The 17,453-nt window shown below is 39.2% G+C and overlaps 1 long non-coding RNA gene across 1 annotated transcript; it reads left to right on the forward strand.

The window, feature by feature from the left end:
- Nucleotides 1–1,062: 1,062 nt before the first annotated feature.
- LOC111258590 (uncharacterized) lies at nt 1,063–3,924 on the forward strand. The gene is made up of 2 exons (XR_002679079.2): nt 1,063–1,189; nt 3,485–3,924. It is a non-coding gene; the product is annotated as an uncharacterized LOC111258590 (long non-coding RNA).
- Nucleotides 3,925–17,453: the final 13,529 nt, after the last annotated feature.

Genomic DNA, 17,453 nt, shown 5'->3' on the forward strand with positions numbered 1-17,453 from the left:
CAGGTCGGCCAAAACAAGAATCCTGGCTTAGGAAAAGGATTTGAAAGGCCGCAATGCGGGTAGTTAGAGTCTCTAAGCTGAGTGCTAACGGCGTTTAACCCCTTCAGTTCAACCATTAAGCTAATAATCATTTGAATCCTTTACGAAGATCTTACTTTGAGATATCGACAGTGTTTGGTTCTTCTTTATTAAAATCTCACGAAAAAAAGAGTTCGCAGCTATCCAAGTGAGTATTTATGGGTCTGTTGTAGTACAATCTATGAATGTTCCATTTTCTTATACATAAGGCTAACTAATGAGTTTGCATCACCCACGCGCATGGCAGCTAGTAGGAAACTTTTCGTAGAGTGGCACTCTGAGGAACGCATTGTTTAGTTCAGCAACACAAGCTCTCAAAAGGAAAAATCTCCCAGAGAAGAAAAAAGCTTCAGTAAAGTCAGACAATGTGAGCCAGGTAATGTTGCAATAAATATCTCAAGAATGTTAATACGAAAGTGGCTGTTGTGAGAATCGTTGCAAATGGAACGCTAGCTTGGTTAGATAAGCCACCTTCTATGCGAAAAAAAAAAACGTTTCTCTATTTTACTTTTGAGAGAAGTAACTTCTAGAGAAAGAATAAACAGCAATAATTTAGCGGGTATGTTTCGAAATATGCTTCTCGATCTTTGCAGATGTCGTTCAAATGCCCAGTAACCATCTATGAACCAGCGTACTTCAATAGTCAATTCGCTACAAGAATATGGTACTGCTTTTATGTTTCAACTGTGGCCTTGTTTTCCATATTTATGTCAACAGTAAAACCATTCAATCCACCACAACACTAAACGTCAACTGGCAGCATAAACTATACTATATTATGGTTAATAAGCTGTATGGCTAATTTAGCGTATAAAAATCGTGTTTAGACCTCTACACTGTTATTGTCTTATTTTGGCTCTCGATGAAAAATCCCTCTACGAGCTAAGAACATCATCTCTATTCTGAAACTGTTCTTACCGTTGCTTCAAAGCAGCAGCGGCAGCGTAAACCTCGGATGGCCTAAGAGTTCTTGTTTTTGTAAGAGACTGCGTCTTCGTCCAAGCAGACGACAGGCCTGCTTTACGAAACAACTGAACGAGCTGTCAGCATCGGGTTAGTTAACATCTATCTTGAATCTTCAGAAAAAAAACTCCTGCAAAGTCAAGTGATGGTAATATTTCGTATTGATTGAGTAGAAAAAGTGACATTGTACATAGTCTTATTCCGCTATTGGTGAGCAATTGCTGAACGCAGTTACTTTTTGATTTCGTCAGAAAATATCCACTGGTAGAATACGTCTAAGGCGGAACTCACTTAACCTACTTGATCCTACCAGAAAGGTTGTAACCGATACGAAAAGAAACAATCCCTTATCTCGTGTACTTCTGCAATTGTTAACTGAGCTTCACAGTGGCAACAACATTGTGTATAGTCAGATAGAATAAAAGAATAAAATGGTGGTGATTCCATGAGAATATTGCGAGGTTATGAAGTGCTTAAAGGAAAACGTGAACGTTCTCGTCTGGTACCGTACATATGACTGTCACTGCAACTATCGTCGACGCAAAAATGGCCTGTGTCATAGAGTTTGGCGTGATTAACTAACTACTAGTTGCCGTGGCATAATTTCGAAAATGGTTTAGATTTAGGGTTACCAAAGCAAACGTCATATGGATGCAATTTCAATTATTGTTATTTATCTTGTGCCCACTCCAACTATCTCAATTATAGTAGTTCCAACGACTGTGTATATGGTGTATAAACCGAATTCGAGGTAATTGTATTCCTGGGACAACCTCTATTACGCTCGTTTATATCGAACGATCCAGAAAGCTGATTGTCGGTCGTTGCAGCTGTTAAGTTAACGGTCTCAAAGCCTTAACGAGCGGACTATTTTCCACACGTTTCGAGAGCCCCGTAACCATCGTGACTATTCCATTTCGAAGTACGCGAACTTTAGTTTCCGCTGCAATTTACATGCATACAAAATACATTTTACTTGAGTAGATGTATTGTTTTTCTTCAAAGCAGCAATTCCTTTTAGTGTAAAAATTACTGTAATGATTGATTAAATGATTGATCGTCAACATGAACGAAACCGCACGCAGTAAATGTTGTTAATGATGATTGCCGCATAAAATATCTGCCTTAGAAATTTGTCGGCGACAGCAAATTTCGACATTTTCTTTACGCTTGGGTAGATGATGATTGTTTTAGCTTATTGGTCCTCACCGTAGAAACTGTAACGTCATCTCGCTTCGGAAATTATGAACGTTAGCGGCGTTTTAGTGCTGGTTACATAGAAGCGGGAAAAATGGCAGAGGCGAAGATTAAGAATGCTTACGCTTCGAAGCTTACGAACGGTAGTAATTACGAAATGTTGCTCACTTTCGTGCTGCTCACAAACAAAAACAACTAAATAATGAGCCTGGTAAAAATTAAAAGAACGAATTCACGATCGATGGTATTACTGTTCCTATTTAATTTGATTCGTATATGCATATCTAGATCAATCAGACACACTTATGTCACCTCTCCATCATGAATGCATTCGACATTAAATAATCTATGGGCATCAAAACCATCACTTTGCCTTCATGAGCAGATCTATCAGCTACGGCAGATATAATATTATGCGTTTGCATTACCGTTAGCTTCTATCGAAAAGGAAAGCACTATGTACGATTATTACCTACCCTATCTGGCGGAACTTGACCTGCTCTTTCTTGGGCAGCACGAGAAACAGGGACTTTTCGGCTCAATACGTACATTACATGACACGCCTGCCTAAGGACTTTGCTATTGCTGCTCGTGCACATTACGAGAGCTTCACAAAGTAGCGTAAGATCGCACCCCATGCATCAGGGGCAAGCATAACGCTAACCCATCCAAGCGACTCTTGTACAGTGTGTTATATGAGAGGACAAAAGGTCCATCAAGGAACTTTTTGGATGAACGCATTCGGTTGTGAATTCAATAAGGCCAAACGGGTACATGTTATTCAGGGAAAAAACAATTTTGACTTCGCCAAAAGTAGGTATTTTTGACTATATAGCAGATTTTTGGCTACATTGATGCAACTACATAGCAGATGTTATCGTAAAGTCCTACCTATCCATTAACAGATAATTTTACATTTAATGCATCAAATAGGCTCTGCTTGTTGACAATGTAGATCAAAAAAAAACTGCGACATGGTGTAGAAGAGGGCGAACGGTCTGAAACGGAAATGGAATTTTTTTTTTATATGTATATATATCTTGTACGTATTGAAAATGTTGAACGCGCCGAAGCTAGTATGGTTATTTTTCCTTTGCAAACACACATAGTTTTAAATGGTCGAACGTTATTGGGCTCGTGTATACTAAAACGACAATAATCTCTGTTTAGCTATTTACGTTTTCAGGGTATTCGAACCATAAATTCTCAAATAATCAAAATAGCTTTGTTCGTTGTATCGTTGCAGAATAGGCAGTGGCACTGTCGTACGTTTCGGCTGCTGATTACAGAAAGAGTAAATAAGGAAGTTCCGCTTCTTCGTGCCCCGACCTGCTTTCGATCGAGAAAAGCGCCGAGAAAAAGACTGTGCTCGAGCTCTTGGCTAGAACAAAAGCCGTCTTGATCTACAGCAGCTCGCTTCGAAACGTTAAAGACGATATGTGGTTCGTTAAATCGACGAACAACTGAGAAGTCTATAATAGTTGAACCGTCATAGGGAAAAAACTGTGATAGGGATGATATTGCTCAGCTGATAGTCTTCGGTCTTTTACCTTTGATTCAGTCTTTTTTTTTTAGATATTGGCACCAAACTATTATAGTATTACTGCTATGCAGTGTCAAACAATCGGCTTTTTGCTTGGTGATTCATTAAATAATTATTAGTAAAATTAGTTTTCGTGTTGAGCATTGCTTTGTTTTAGATGGGCGAGAAATAGTTTCTACGATTCTAGAAGAGGACATGATGACTAGTTTAAGATGTAACCTTAGTCTCGTGACTAGCGATGGACTCCTTTAGTATTATGAATCAGCTAAATCAGAAAGAGTTTTTCGTTTATGATACAATACAATCGGAATGCACCAGTATAGTCATAACGCGGTGGGCAAATGGCTTCTATACGATGGTACGTCGGTAGGGCAGGTACATACGTACCGGAAACGTAATGGTGCAATGGTAAATAACTCAGAAAACGACAAGATTTTTACGCAAGATAAAGGACGAATTAAAAACAATATTTTAAAGCGTTAAACTGAAAGTTAAACTTTCCAAAACTTCCGTCGATTCATTTGTCGATTGTATCGACAAATGATCGAAGATTGTATCGTATACTATGCTGCGCATAGATTAAATAAAAGGCAAGTATGACAACCAGCTGGTCTGCATGTCCGTGCCATTAGTTCGTGACAGGGAATGGGTTCTTTGTATCATTCTCTGCTAATGTTGAAATCCGCATCTCGGTCGCTGGACGAATCTTTCCGACACGCTTGGAAAGTATAATTTTTTGATGTCTGTTTAATTTTTTTAGACGAATCATAGTGCATGATTAGTTAAAAAAAAAAAAAAAAAAAACACTTAATTACTTACTCCTTGTTTTATTATGCAGACGAACCCGCCTAAAATACCAGGATAATTGAATGCTTTCAAGAGCCCACGTATACTCTGATTGTTAGGCATAAATTGAAATTGTCGCTAGCGTAGATCGTTTGTCACGAACAACCAAGAACATAACGGAATTTGTTCAGTACCAAAACATTGGCAACAGTTATTCTTAGCTCATATTTTAAATACGTTACCCTTCTGTATTATGATGCTAAGTTTGCTGCTCATTGGCGGGTCTCGGATCAGAGGCTCCTAGTCCCTAAAGAGAATTAATCTCTCTCTAACGATCATTAAGCTTCCCGTAGACAAGCTAAGTTTACGAACTGAAGATAAGTACACGTGCACGGTACGAAAAACAGCTCCCTTTTCTATGTTAGGCAAACGGTGTTTATCTCCTTATATCATGCCTTACCCCTTTTGGAGGAATTTCCACCAAATATAATACACTTATGCCACTGCTGTTTCCAATCCCTAAAAATATTTCAAAATTTTGTTGCCGAGATAGGTCTCAACTCGGTGAGAAAATTTTCTTTCACTTCTCTTAGCGCGCCGAAACGCTTACCCTTTTAACTTTTCATTTGTCACATAAATAAGAAAAAATCGTAGAGGGTTAAGTGTAGTAAATATGAGGTTTGGGTAACACAAACCTTGAATTTTTTTATACAAAAACTGCTATACGAATAGCGAAGTAAGGGCCAGTGTATTGTTATTATAGCTGATCTAGGATTTTTTTTATGTCACAGTTCAGGTCTGTCGTATCAGAGGGACTCATGCAACCTTCCACAAGCTTCTTAACATTACCCCTTGGTGACCGTGGAACCAAACGACGGAAATTCATGATGAACGATCCTTTAACAATAGAAAAAAATCGTGAAAAAAAGCCCGGTTTCGGACATGGATCGTGTGACTTCCTTCAATAGGAGTCAGTTTTTGAATCGAAACTCGAAAAATTGTATCTTGTTTTTTTTTCGTCGCAGCGGTATAGCTACGTCTTGTTATGTAATGACATGTTTAAACAAGTTTGGTTGCTTCAGAGCGGTAAAAAATTTCTGCCGTGCATTCAGCTATTTCCGTTAGTTTATTCTGTTGTCCATTAAATTGACAGTTAACAAGTACGCGTTGTCTTGACCGCTATCCCAAGCTTTCCAGAATGACGATCGTCCTCGATGTACCCCTGTGCGTCTTCAAGCGCCTTGGAATGCTGAAGCGAAAACGCTTGAATGGATCTTTGCATGATTCTTGCTCAGTATCTGGTTTCTGTAGACATTCTGTTATGAAATTTTACCCATAAATACTAAAAGTCGTAACCTACCAATATTGGCGTCGAATAGTCCTTTCAACAATATTCATGAGCTTCGTAAAGCTTTGCAGAACTTCTTCGAAGCCTTAAACGCTGCCGTAAAGGGCGTTATATCTTATTTTACAGATCGAGCACGATCAAACGGTTAGGTGGTTTAATAAGGGTTATGATTTACATGATGGCGTGTACGCCAGGCATCTGGTATACAAGGGCCGCACTAGGTTGATGGACCTGCGATCTCGAAAAGCGTTTTTAGCGCATTTACAAATTAGAGTCAGAGAAAGACGCCGCTTAGATCGTTCTATTGGAAATAGGATCACAGGAAGCCGATGTAGATCGGGACTGCAGGGCCGTGGGCACCGTTCACTATGAGATAAGCAGCAAAGAATAGGCGCACGGCTCTAGGCCGATTGAACACAATAGGATCATTTGCCATTTTTGAGGACATCAATCAGCGGTGAATATAGAGGATCAACAACCACATGTTAAGAAAAGTGCCTCAATAGAGCAGCCAAGTGTAAACATCCGAAGCACGACTATTAGCCGTATTAGCTTCTCGTAGCGCATCCTATAACTAACTAGTCAGGTGTTTATACATAGGCGATCAGACGAAACTTTTGAGTACCGTGTTATTTTTCATTCACAAATTTCACCATGTTGTTCCCACTGTTCAAATCCCAACTGCCCTGTATGTGGAGCACTTGGCTGTGCTTGGGGCACGATTCTCTGCTTTCATATGTTAGCGATCGATTCGAGTAATTGACTGAACTATCCTTTAGGGTCAATTTATCTTATGGAAACATGACGGTCTGAGTAAATTTTCGAAAGCTCTCGGATGACACATTGATTACTCAATATTTAATATCAAAATTTAGGGCATACAATAAGAACTTCACAAAATATTGCCAATGTTACGCATTTCGGATTGCGTGTTTAAATTAAAGTACCATCATTACATTGAGATTGGCGAAACGAACTCCCCTTCATCTACAATGAGCGTGGTGCATCCGTAGATGGTTTCTAACGTATTTTAGCAGGCTTCTGCGTCCCGTAGACGAGATATTAGAGGTTATTTAAAATTTAGAGCCTACAACAGAACAAAACGTATGTTATTTAAATGCATTTTCGAAACCGTTTAACCAACGTATGTAATCGAAAGTTATCTGGCCACCGATGACTTTCTTTCTGTTGTGATATTCCGAACTTCATCCGTTACCACTGTTTTGTTAATGAAATTCCTCTTTGGCCTTTTATCTTTCTCTTATTTCGACAAAGGCAAAGAGGCGGTGGGTCCAGAAATTGCAAAGCAGGAACTCACACGTGTTAGGCTGAAGTAAAGCTAAAGCAGAACGAAAAAACGGCTGAAAATTGGTGAATGTGCGGGCCACTTACCTATTCGTACCAGTTGCACCTATAAGATAGCAAATTTAAAGTAATTTTTCAAGAGTAGTGGCTTCTACCTAGATGGGTTACCTAAAGCAAGATCACTCACTCTAGAATCCGTATTTTAGACACGCGAGCCTTTTTCTTCTAGCGCAAGTGTGCGGCTGGCTCCGTAAAATCCGAAAACGTATGGGCGAAAATTCAGCGGTGCGTTTCGATAGCTCTAAGCTTCTTCAGCACAAAACTGCGGACATGAGTGAATGCAGGCCAGCCCGAAAATTTCTATTTGACGCTTCGTAGGGCCTCATTTATTCGTCCTGGATAATTTATTAAAGGGAGGGCGAGAGGTAAGTGGAATTGTCGTAGCTTTTACCGATGGTGGAATAGCCTGAGGTGCTACGAACAGAAGGAAGAGATTCATGGATCACTCTTGAAATATCTACGTGTGTTTCATATGTACATGCGTGGTAGCAATAAACGCATCAAGCCTATTAGAGCTACTAGCCGATATTATTCATATTGCTTGTATTTGCCTTGAGCGCTATCAATTATGTTTTACGTGGGCGGGCTGAAAAACACAATATGAGCTGTATGCAAAAACAAACCCGAAAAATATTTCCAAATAGAGTCCATTGCTGATCGTTAAGTGTCACACCATTCTGTAGTGAATGTTAATCCGATGGAGAGGAAATATGACGTAACTCACTTAAGTGTTTGGAAATAGTTATATGCTTAGCATGACAAACTAATTCTAGAGGTTTTAGATAGGTGTTGTTGCTAGTTGGATCGTTAGGCTAACGATCTGGTGGACCTAACGAGGTGGACAGGTGCTTAACATCCCCCTGCGATAGTTTAATGGGCAACGCATTGGCCTGCTAATTTAAGGTCTAGGTTATAGACACGCGTAGTTTCGTCCGGGAAACCATCCGTGTGATGAAATACCTAACGGGGATACCGGACGTTAAACTGGAGGCGTAAAGAAGCACTTCATATTTGTGTATTCGATGCTGTGGATTCCTAAGTAAAGTGAACCTCCGAAGAAACAAAAAACGAAGTATTTAATTGTACACATTGCAGACAACTTACTACCAAGCAATTTTTCTCATTTTGCCGTAGGGACTCACCGCCTAGAATAGGGCCCTTAAATCACTCCTCAAAACAAAGTGAAATTATGATCTCCTAATTGGCATTTCTTCTGAAACGTGGCCTGAAGGTAAATATTCAATATTCGGATATAGCGTTGATGTCATTGAGCGACATGGCACTCATGTGTGACTCGAGATCCCTACTTTACCTCAGGCGTAAACGTATCAACTCAAACACGGCTAGCGGCCGGGCGGAAAAACTCAGGCGAAAATAGGGTTGCGCCTCCTCCGATCTTTGAGTTAGTCGTATAGGCTGATAAGTCAGGTTGCTCCGACCATTCAAGTTGAGAACGGGAATATTTATTTCGCAGAAGGTTTTGCTCTATTTATCGCTATGTTTGGAACCGTTTACATCAGGTTTTATAAACTTGATTCCTTCGTCTGGGTATCTGATAATGTTTTTTCTAACCTTATATCTTCACAAGGTCGTCGAAGATAATTCTTAGTCATATAACATTAGTATTTGAGTGAAGACCGGTATTCGGCTTAAACTTTCTTCGAAAAGTGATTTCCAGATCGCCTAACAAGCATCTCAATGAATCTAAATTAATATGGAAATAGATAGATGAGCTATTCCATTCATATTTACCAGTTAGCAGCTTCTATGCGCTTCAATATGGTACAACCCTATGTATATTTACTTAAAGTCGGTATGAAGTAATCACGAAAATAGTAGTTAACACCTCGTGAACGTAACACACCAGCCACTTGTATTTAAATAGGTGATCTTACACGAGAAAATATAGCCAATTCGACGACTTGGTCCGCTCTTATTTAAGAGTTTCATGTCATTTCTATATTTCGAAATAAAACGTTCCCTTCGCGGAGCTTTATTTATTGTTCGTATTCGACTTTACCTTATCGCAACGTATGCTTCACAGCAACGCGCTGGACTTGACTAGTCAGTCGGGCAATAGAAATTTCTTATTCTATATCTACATAGTATCTAAAATCGTACCTTAAGATCTTGCTAGAATACCTACGCTTTTAAACTTTGAGACCACATTGTATCGACCCACTGACATTTGCTTTATTTAATCTATTGATTATGTGATTTGACTGGACTAAATCATAGACGTTCCAACTTTGACGGGCCGAAGTCGAACCTGGTTGTTCCATTGTGTTGCTTTGGGAAGTTGCTGGCACGTGATCGCTTAGCGAAAACTTTTCACGTCAATCTTCGCTGGAATGGCAATGCTCAAGTAAGTTCGGACTAGGTCAACTTTAGGGCTAGCCACGTGTGCAGTGCCTGAATTTAGTTCGCTATATACCTCAGAACCGGCTGCGAAGGTCGACAATCGTACCAAAAGCTTTGTTTGTTGACAATAAGACTGGATCCATATAATGAAACTGCTTAATATGACGCAACTTAGAAGAGCCTATGTGTATATGTATTGTATTACTGTAAAGCCTTATTATTATAAAATATCAACTCTAAGTTTGATATGAAAAGGCTTCGAACTTATTACGAAACAAAAAAACTGCACTAGTATTTTTACTGCCGAAAATAGTTAGTAAACGTAATCTAGTAATGGTGGGCATTCTATAAATTGTTAAAATGTCCAACTCGGCAAATAGCTCTGGACAAGCCAGTAAATAGACGCGACAAAGAAATGGCGCGTCAACCAAAGCTATCGAACGCAGTTTATTAAAAAATTGGCTATTTCGAGTGTCAAAACATGTCAACAAATAAGCTCGTGTGTAGTCTGCTAAAACCCGGTTGTTACGATTATCTCCCAAATAAATGCTGTGTACTAATCATGAAAAAATGTGTCTCAAATGAAAATGTAGCTAATGTCAGAAAGTGCAATTGGCTACTGCCCATACACGGCCGTTTCCTGTTTAAGTGGTTCAGATAGAGTCCAATTATCTTTGAATGCCGTCCTCCGCAAACGACTCACCGGTTTATAAGGTAGGTAGACTCGTTCCAGGGTATGTATTATGTTCGATCCGATTAAATTCTCTACGTTTGCTTAAAGGAAAGGCAGATAGCGAAATTTGCGGTACTCACCAGATCGACGGTAGAACGCAACTGAGGTGCTTATTCGGCTAAAAAATGTTTGCAAGCTACGGGGCCAACTAGTTAACACTTTAAATGATGATGCCCATTACTAAGTGGTCATGCAGATAGCGAGCGCTATGAGGGAACACGAGGTAGAACGACTATCACGCCGCGAGAAGGCGATTCCAGTACTATGTACGTCACGGAAAAAGTAACGCCATTTCTTCAACGATTGCCATGGGGCAAATCAGCTGGTCTCTGCACCCAGACCGTTTCTGCCATCACCTTCGCGTAATGACTTTGGCAAGGGCGGACGGATCTGCACGCAAAGATGGCACACAAATGGCCGACCAGTCATTTTTTCACAGAAAGAGGAAAAGATAAATTGAGCTATCATTGTCAACAATTCTACAGTGCTTAGAGCTAAATAGTATTAAATAAATAAATAAATAGAGCAAAATAATTGTCTCGGTAAAGAAAATATCTAGGAGTTTTAACGACTGAAAGTCGCACGGTCTGCCTCGTGTGTATTGTTGTAAAGCCGGCTACGTGGTAATACTGCTGGTACGAAGCCAATCTGATATTAAGACTGCATTAGTACAGTTGGCGTCAAAGACAAGTCTACCTAGTGGTCCTTGAAGTGGCGGCACAAAACGTCGACCTTTCTTCCATTGCTTGAAACTCTTGTATATGCGACAGCTTCGATGAAGCTTTCTATTAAAAAGCATTGAAGAATTACCATCGTAAGTTAACGTGCAGAACTTCGTGTACATGGAGCCATAGGCATCCGGCGGAATAATACTGAAGTTAACATTAGTCAGATAATATTTGGCAGCTGAAATTTGGCAGGATTATCCTCATTCTACTTAAACGTTGGTCCTGTCTAATAAACTGTACTAGCACTGATACTTTAGATAACTAGAAAATGCCAATGCTCCTAATGCTATGTATGATAAACATGAAAGATCTATATAGAAGATTGTCTTGTCTCCTGCTTAATTATAGTCGCACATTGACACAAATCAGTTCAATACTGTGGATAATAACACCACTGTAATTGCTTAGATTCCAGAATAATTAGTAAGAAAAATAGGAGGGTTAATTTGTCGGAGCGCGGCCGCTATATTAAGGGATATACAGGTCAAACTATTGATCTACCTATTATCTTTATTTGTACACAGTTGTATGCTTTTGCATATATGTAAAGTCGAAAGACCCTTACTATGTCTACCCAGCTCGCAGTCAACATCAAAATATGTCTTGATTGAAATTGTCATTTCATTATAGCATATATTTGACAAAAACAATTTTGGAATAATTCTAGTAATTTTCTTATAGTATCATATAATCTCACTAAGAATTTATCGCTATTGTTTGATCATTTTTTTGTGGACGCTGTTATGGATACATTTTTCCGGGTTAATTTATGAGGTAAGGCAGCGTACAGTAATGCTTATATAATGATCTGCCTCATGTGGCAATCAAAATTGAGCCTATAGCCTTACACGTCGGAATCGTTTACGCCTCTGGAGGCGTGAACGAGTGCATGCTGTATCGAGGCAGCATCGATATAGCATGCACTGCCGATCAAAAGTAATAGTTATCGATATGGGTTTAGCCTATCAGGATAGAAGCTATGCTAAACCCAAATACACGATACCTATAACAGCCCAGCCTCACTGTACTTATATACTTACTTTTCCTATTCATATCTTCTTAGATTTAGACCATTAAATCTACGAAGCAAAGTAGATGCTCCATTATTATTTAGGCTATTGCAAATACTGAATTCACTAACGGTGCCTATACTTTGACGCATAGTAGTAGTATAGGTCTTCCTCCTATTTCTAACGGCCATTTGATATTATAGCCGTTGTATATTATTTCATATTTTAGTTACGCTACGAAGCTTGTAAACGATTTTTTTCTTAGCGATCATAGTCGAAATGTACGATTCCGTCTATCAGATCGATCTACCTCATCATGGCCTTTTCAAAGGAGTCATCTCGAAACAACTGTAATCCCAAAAAACTATAAGACTAGTTCACGACTGATCGTACGCTTCGCGAATATACCTACATTTAAGCTATCACAAATATATTACCGGCAGTATCGCCATTTGGCACCCTACGTACCCTTCCACTGCAGAATAGCTTATAGCTTGTACCAGAACTTCCCTTCTCTTACAGTCTGAAATTTATTTTTTTATCTAGATATATTGAGTTATACAGGTAGATTATGCAAAATATTCATGACAAATTATCCTATTCCTTACGTTGAACCCGCTGCCGTAGAACATTGTGATTGCCCTGCGAAACTCTGTCGGCCTCCGTTGTCCATTTATGTCGTCGAGCTTTTTTTTCTGTTTTCAAAAGCTTTACGTGAAAATTGTATTTTAGGTATGTGTACTTGCCTTCAGATGCTGTTCAGTTTCTCCCCGCAAGGCTTCTAATATCTACCGAAGTTCTTCGCGCGCATTTCAGTATTCAGTAATCTCAGGGGAATACTGCCATAATGTTTACGACGAATATTCGTTAAATACCTGTGTCCTTAGTTATTCAATGCATGCCTGCCAGTTTACGATTTAATTTTCGATCTTGCTTTCTCTTATGCAGTGTTGACTGTGTCCATACAGAACTGAACCTAAGGATATACTCGTTCGTAAGGTAAGATCTAAACTCGAAACAGGACGTGGACAGATCCGCGATCCGTTTTATACTTATAGAAACCGCCAACCACCTACAGGACGTCGAATTAGACATAAAATATCTAGATGCGTATATAACTGTGGCCTGCGAGATTTCGATATTACCAACTTAACTGTGATTGTATGCTCTATGACTGGATATGAGTGCCTAACGATATCAACTTTGAAGTCAATATTTCTTGAAAAAAACACATCTCTATGTGCTGTGCTCATTCTATTTGTCGTATCACAGACATACGGCAATGCTCAGTGTTTCGTGCGGTATCATCGTTAGACATTTCATAAGACAAGTGGTTCCCAACAGGAAACAAGGTGTGCCAGCTTCCGAACCCACACCGCCATGTGTCTCTCTAGTTTAGCAGGCAAACCCGAGGACAATGCTCTACAATTAATTGAGATCCTCACCATAGAATGGCTCACATTCGTTAACAGTGGGTACTATTTAGAAACTCCTCTTCTAATTTGATCTGCAATTACTGTCCTGCTACTTTGGAACTATGTAAATATATTTATGTACTTTCTAGCTGTATGTTTTTCTAGTTCGGCTGTTATAGTCTTTGCCTGCCAAGCGGAATATGTACGTAGATCATTTCTGATCAATTTCTCCATACCCCTGCATAATGATACTGTCAAGCACAGAAAGTCGTCGTTTCGCCAGAGTTGCCCATCAGGCTTATCTCGTAATTATTTGACTTTGATTTTAAATCTGTTCTTTTAGGACCTCACGTACTAATGTATGTCCTTTCTCGGGAATAACGAACAGCTTGCTGTTTTCATTTGTATCGGCTACGTTAAACTTTTTACCCTTTCGACTTTCGCAGATTTCGAGCAGACGGGATAATAGGCATCAGTAAAATTTCGCAGATAATCGTGGGTGGCTAAGTAATTTTAATTCAATCAGGAAATGATAAGGAATATAAAAAGCATAAACGAATTGCTCGAAGCCAACTAATGGGCAAGATATATGCTTTACTTAGAACAAAGCAACGGAATAAACTCCAGCTAAGCAGTTACATCAATGACGTATCCATGATAAGTTATAAAAATCTGCCATGTTAACGTGTAACTGTACAAAAATAGAAAGATATTATAACATTTGTGTTCGTCGTTTTCTTCGTTCGCAGGCAAATTATTCGCTGGGAAAGGTTTTTTAATAGCACCGCACATTTACATTCGCGTTAACGCGATGATACCACCGTGATCGTGGTCTGAACCAACGAGCTTAGCGTTCAAGGCTTAGCTTCTATTTACCTTAGAAAAAAATTTCAGTCCCCGCAAACGATCTTGCTGATAGTACTACTCATATCTATGGATGATGAATGGTACGTTAATCTTTAGTCGACGATCTTACGTCCGCTTGTTTTTTCTTCATTTGTCTTCCACAAAGTACGTCCTCATTATATACAGGGCCTATACGCCTTCGGTTGGGAAAAAGTATATCAGCCTAGGCTTTACCACCTGACAAAGTTCTCCGAGGCACGCTTTTCCTACAAGTAAAATAGGTCCCGGACGAAACCAGATAGCTGATCTAAAATATATATAGAACTGTTGACTTCCACGGAGTAGAACAAGCCACTGGAAAGCGTGTTCTTTATTTATCACGTTTTTGACAGCTTTTTGACCGATGGCGAACCTACTCACTTCAAGGCAGAGTAACCCAGGATCCTGGTAGGTATTCTTGTTTAGTTTGCGGTTCTGAAAAAGTTTTGCGAGAATCTCAAGATTAGAAGATCCAAAAAAGTGCAGCCCAGTTGGATTTCCTTTTTTTTTTTTACCTCTGTTGCTGAACTCAAACGTGCGAGTGCCAATGGTGACTATTAGGGTATCCGAATAAGCCTAACACTATGCTAGATAGCCGACAACTGTTCAAAGTGAACATGTCTAGCGCTTTTTCTTTCATTTTCAATTGTCCATTATAATTATTGTATAAAATAGAATCAGCCAACTAATCAGTAACACTTGAAACGTTAAATATCGAACAAGAAGTGGCTAATGCTCATTTGGAAAATAGGGTTCCTTCTCATTTTAAATAATGATGCTTTTGAAAGCCTATTCCCGTAAACGGAAGTTACCAAAAGTGCGTTTTGCGCCATGTTTACCCGTGTAGCACAAGCGAATCGCAGCACTCCGAGTAAATTTTTTTAGGTTAAGTTAGGTAAAAAATTATGGCGGTGTAGTTATAAGTTATGTTAGAAATGTTAATTTTCTAGGCTTTTCCCAGAACCAGTATATAACGTGGATCGCGGTCACATGTTGCAGTATCTATGTAGCTTGTTACTAATGCTGGACTCAAGCAGAAGTTGCTCAACTCTACAACAGACATTATCGTCTAACTTCTGCAAGACGTAATAAAACAATTCTGCTCAGGACTATCCTCCTATTTTCCAGTTTCTGTGTTTCATCCGAGACGATCTAATTTTGTGATTCTTTAAGTTATCTTTACGACTGGTAATTCAGCGATTCCCGAAAAAAATTTTTAAGCCAAAATCGTTAGCATTATTGCCATAATACTTCAGACCGCCAGTATTGTTTGGCGTTGTAACAGCACGATTGAAGCGCAATTTCTTGAAGATGTTATTTGAAAAACCAGTTTGCAACAGGTATAAATATACGCCACGAGATGAGACATCTGTGAGACCGTTCTTCACCGTGACATTTCGTTTCCGGTCTAAGGCGTATTTTATCGCCCGAAATCGGAAGCTTTTCGCAGCTCTGGAAAGTAACAACATTGCCTCCTGAACTGTGCGGGAGCAAATAATTCCGTTGGTTATAAGTTAGCAATATGTTATGGAGTATTAATGTAATGGAGTAAACATGTGGCTCGAATCTGTTTCGTATCCTAAAAATACATAATCTTTTTTTAAAAATCGGCGGACTTTAAATTTACGTAAAAAATTACGTAAAAGCCACCAGACTATTAAAGAGGCGGCTGGTTTTCTCCAGTTTTCATGGGTTGAATGCTCGGCGTTTGAAGACTGAGACGACTGCTGCAAATTGGCGTAAAACAATGTGCTGTCACGCAGGACTTACGTCGCGAAAACAACCCTTTTCCCACTATCTTCTTGCAGTACCCTTAGGGCTCCAGCAGTCGAAAAAACATTTATTTTTTACTATGCATGTGGAACAGGCTTAGTCCCTTGGTTTAGTAATTTCATACAATATTAAGATAAGTGCTTGATTTATGCGAGGCCTTATTCGTATGTTAAGTATATTGACAGAATTGAGGGACCCATATAAGCTACATGTATTTCGCTTACTCTGTAGTTCTAAGCTGGAATAAAACTGAGATTAATACCACTACTTTTATCTCGATTTTCATATATGCTCGACACGTTTTCCCGCATGATTTTCGGCAGTTTCGTGTTTGATTACGTCGGTTGTAGAATTGAGGATAACCCGTACTATGTCTGTAGTTATGATAACAATTCCTCTTCGCCTGCCTATGGACTGTTCGTAGAAGGGAGCTTGCAAAGAGCACATAGCCGCACCAAGACTCCATAGTCTTCATTACATTCTCGCCGATTCTGCTTCAGCTAGGTGCCCCCATACGAAGGTGATGTAACCCTTATTTTCTAGTATGCATTGTAAAGCTAACATTAATGCTATCATAACTGTATTTTATTAACTTTCATTACCAGCTTTAGTTAAATAGTGTACGCAGCCAAAAAGCATTTTAAGGGCCTTCTTTTGTTCGCGCGAGCGTTCTGTCTTAGCCAATCACCTATTACAGCCATTGCGCACAAACAGCGCGCAATGATTTATCATCATTTTGGTTACGACGATGATAACGACAAACGGTAAAAGAGTGAACTTAAAAAGCTCAGCCTGATACTGTTTCTTCTTCTGCTATTGTTGTTCTTGCAACGAGATAGGCCAAACTAGATAGGCCTGAGTTTTAACTTAGCAGCCGTGTCGATCATGTGGGTATGCACCGAAGTAATATGTCTTCCGATTCTGTGATTTAGCAATAGATAAATTAAATGTGTTGATTTTTTTCACGGATTTATTGTAAGTTTTCTTAGGTAAAGCGTGTCTTGAATAGTTGCATGGATTCTGGAATAACCACAAGCTTATTGTTTATATTTTTTAACTTCGCTTTCTAACTGTCGTCAGTTCTAGAAAACTTTGTCCAGAATCAACATTTTGCTAGAAAAAAAATATCGCTTGTTTTTTTTTTCTTTGAAGAACCCACTCCCTTCTAAAGCATCTTATTGACTCTGCTGATCAATATTTATCATATTTTTCAGCAGCATATCCGCACTGGCTTTTTTCGAATCCATGTCTTCATTAGCCCAGAAGAA

The sequence above is a fragment of the Varroa jacobsoni genome, unplaced genomic scaffold (assembly GCF_002532875.2).
Source record: "Varroa jacobsoni isolate VJ856 unplaced genomic scaffold, vjacob_1.0 scaffold_250, whole genome shotgun sequence".
Classification (NCBI taxonomy): Eukaryota; Metazoa; Arthropoda; class Arachnida; order Mesostigmata; family Varroidae; genus Varroa; species Varroa jacobsoni.